The 3,871-nt window shown below is 37.3% G+C and overlaps 1 non-coding gene across 1 annotated transcript; it reads left to right on the top strand.

Annotated features, from left to right (window-relative positions):
* The first annotated feature begins 2,671 nt into the window (after nt 1-2,671).
* Nucleotides 2,672-2,805, top strand: LOC142875329 (small nucleolar RNA SNORA42/SNORA80 family). Its single transcript, XR_012922718.1, has one exon. It is a non-coding gene; the product is annotated as a small nucleolar RNA SNORA42/SNORA80 family (small nucleolar RNA).
* The last annotated feature ends 1,066 nt before the right edge of the window (nt 2,806-3,871 follow it).

The following is a 3,871-nucleotide window of genomic DNA, read 5'->3' as shown; positions in this document are numbered from 1 at the left end:
TACTGAGATTTTTTAAAAACATTTCTCTCCTAACTCAGACTTGTGGGGGAGGGGGGGAAAGGGCATTTATTGAAACCTTAAAATCTGTACCCCCATAATATGCCGAAATAAAAAAAAAAAAACATTTCTCTCCTAGTAATTGATATTTCAAGGAAGCCAAAAATAAACAGACTATAAATTATTTAAACACAATCAGCATACACAACAGGAATTCTGTGCCCAACTAGAGAATTCACAATCTTTTAAAATTTTCATAAAACATTTACAAAAATGGACCATATACTGAGCCCAAAACCAAGTCTCAACAACTTTCAAAGGACTGAATCATTTTCTTATCTAATCACAGTGCAATGTAGTTTTAAAAAATCAATATTAAAAAGATAATTTCAAAAGCCCCAAATGTTTATAAAGTAAAGAAACATTCCCCTAAATAACTCTTAGATCACGGAAGAAATTATAATGAAAATTACAAAACACTGAGAATTAACCAATATCAAAATCATTACATATCAAACTTTGTAGGCTGTACCTAAAGCAGTACTTAGAGACATGTAGAATTTTCTATCACTGGCTCTGTGTTACTTGGATTATGCTGTTCCATAGGACACGTCATGTAATGCTGATGAATTTGTCTGAACACAACTGATTACAGAGGAGGTAGAAAAAGTGACTTCTACTGTGGCCTAGAGGCAAAATTTAATTATTGTCCTGTCTTGATTAATTTCCCAAGTTTCTGGGTGCATCTAAGGACTATTAATATTATTCTCAGATAGATATCTCAAGCCAACAGCAGGATTTGGGGAAGCCACTCTCCCAAGGGGGACAGCAGCATTCAGGGTCACCTGGATATCAGTATTATGCCCACTGAGTTAACTGAAGGCAGAATATGTGGGAGAATGTCGGTCTGCAGAGAGATCTTAACCACTTAGGTACGTGCTCGCCGGCCGAGAAACCTTGCCCACTCATAGTCTGCACGATAGTCTGTGCTGTGCATTGATGACAAATCCGTTTGGCTCTTGTGTGATGAGGAAAGCTTTAAAGCACTGAAAGCTCGTTTTACTTCACAGGCAGCTTTACTTGTAATGTAAATCAGAATAGGTAACATATACATATGTTTTTATTATGTTATTTTTAAATGTTCACAATTTTATTTTGATAAATGAAAAATTAGAAAAGTCAAGTTTTGTTATTAATGCTAAAGTTGACGCTTGGCTGTGAGCCTTCATATTATGGCTGTCGGCTAAAGTCTCTGTGCCCATTCATCTGTGGCTATCGACTGTAGTCGACGCTCGTACCAAAGTGGTTAAGACTCCTCTTCCCTGGCAGGCCCATGTACCACGCATCCCCACTGCACCCTATGCACAAAAATAGAGAGAGGAAGAGAGGGGAGAGAAATTGACTCCCCACATTCCATTGTAGAAGGGTCAAAAGCTAGGGCATTTTTGAGCCAAGCACAAGTGGAGACCTTTTGTTGGAAGGTTAGAGTTAGAGCTGAGTCCTCTTATCTCTTCCTTCCATGAGGCTGAAGAACAAGCACTGCTTCTGAGCTGCCCATCCTGAGAAAGCTTGAGATGGGGGCTTAGACAACTCTGATCCAAAGTCTAGGCATTGTGGCAAATGCTTGCTTTTTCTTTTCCATGTCTTTGGGGGAGGGCAACAAAGATCACAGCAGAACTAAATGAAATAGAGAACAAAGAAACAATACAAAGGATTGATAAAATCAAAAGTTGGTTCTTCCAAATGCTAAACAAAATTGATAAATCCCTAGCTAGACTAACCAATAAAAGAGAAAAGATCCAAATAATCAGAAATGAAAAAGGAGACATTTAATCTGGCCATTTGTTGTCTTCTTTTGAAAAATGTCTATTCACGTCCTTAGCCCATTTTTTTAATGGGGTTAATGATTGTTGTTGTTGAGTTGTTTGAATTCCTTTTACAATCTGAATATTAGTCCCCTGTTGAATATATAGTTTGCAAATATTTTCTCCCATTCTGCAGATTGTCTGTTCACTCTGTTGGTTATTTCTTTTGCTGTGCATTAATAGCAATATAGCTGAGAACCAAATCAAGAAGGTAATAGCTACTTGATTCACAATAGCTATATAAGTATTTGCATTTATAATTCACAATAGCTAGATAAGAAAAAAAAAAGACAAGACCAAGAAATGTATTTAACCAACAAGGTAAAAGATTTCTACAAGGAAAACTACAGAACAGTGATGAAAGAAATTGGAGATGACACAGACTAATGAAAAAATATCCCATGCTCACAGATCAGAATAATTAAACGGAACTGAATTATTAAACTACAAAGCTTATGCACAGGGGACTGACAGGGGACTAATATCTAGAATTTACAAGGAATTTAAACAACTCAACAACAACGACAACAATTAAGTACATTAAAAAGTGGGCTAAAGATGTGAATACACATTTTTCAAAAGAAGATGAAGGGCCAAGAAGCATATGAAAAAATGTTCAACATCACTAATCAGAGAAATGCAAATTAAAACCACAATGAGATATCTTATACCAATCAGAATGGATTATTAAAAAGACAAAAAATAACAGGTGTTGGCTAGGACAGGGAGAAAAGGAAACTCTTATACACTGTTGGTGGGAATGTAAATTAGTGCAATCTCTATGGAAAACAGTCTGGAAATTTCTCAAAGAACTAAAAGTAGACCTACCCAGGCCTGTCCCCCTTGGCCTCTCATAGTGTCCCATGCCAGAGCAAACTGTGGCCCTGAACCATTGCCTGGCCTGTGCCCGTAGGCTGCTGGCACTGAAGTGGGTTGCACAGTGGAAAAATAAATAAATAAATAATAAAATAAAGTAGACCTACCATTCAATCCAGCAATCCCAAAGGAAATCAAAATATAAAAATGATATCTGCACTCATGTTTATTACAGCACTGACATAGAATCAACCTAAGTATCCATCAACAGAGGATTAGATAAAGACAATGTGGTATATATATACAATGGAATACTATTATAAATACTATAAATTATAGTGTTATATATATGTAATAGTATTATAAATACTATTATAAATACTATTCAGCTATGAAAAGGAATGGAGGCCAGACGCAGTGGCTCACGCCTGTAATCCAGCACTCTGGGAGGCCGAGGCAGGCGGATTGTTTGAGGTCAGGAGTTCGAAACCAGCCTGATCAAGAGCGAGACCCCGTCTCTACTATACATAGAAAGAAATTAATTGACCAACTAATATATATTTACAAAAAAAATTAGCCGGCCATGGTGGCCCATGCCTGTAGTCCCAGCAACTTGGGAGGCTGAGGCAGGAGGATTGCTTGAGCCCAGGAGTTTGAGGTTGCTGTGAGCTAGGCTGATGCCACTTACTCTAGCCTGGACAACAAAGTGAGACTCTGTCTAAAAAAGAAAAGAAAGAAAGAAAGAAAAAGGAATGGAATCATCATATCTTTTCACCAACATGGATGGAACTGGAGGCCATTATCTTAAGTGAAACAACTCAGACACAGAAAGACAAATAATGTATGTTCTCACTTATAAGCAGGAGCTAAATAACGTGTACTCATGGAAGTAGAGTGTGAAATGATGGACAACAGAGACTCAGAGGGATGCAGAATGGGGAAGGGATGGATGGGGAAGGGATGGATGAGGCAAGGTTGCTTGGTGGGTACAATGTGATTCGGTGATGTATGAATTGAAGGCCCTGACTTCACCACAATGCAACGTATCAATGTAGAACAATTGCACTTGTATACCATGAATATATACAAATAAAAAATAAATAGAAAAAAATAAAGTACCTCATCAAGTGATAAGAGTATATAATTCATTTGGTAGGAGCTAAAAGAGTTTGACTCCAACAATTTCTTCTAAA

Source organism: Microcebus murinus, chromosome 13 (assembly GCF_040939455.1).
Source record: "Microcebus murinus isolate Inina chromosome 13, M.murinus_Inina_mat1.0, whole genome shotgun sequence".
Classification (NCBI taxonomy): domain Eukaryota; kingdom Metazoa; phylum Chordata; class Mammalia; order Primates; family Cheirogaleidae; genus Microcebus; species Microcebus murinus.
This window is presented reverse-complemented; position numbering and strand designations above follow the sequence as displayed.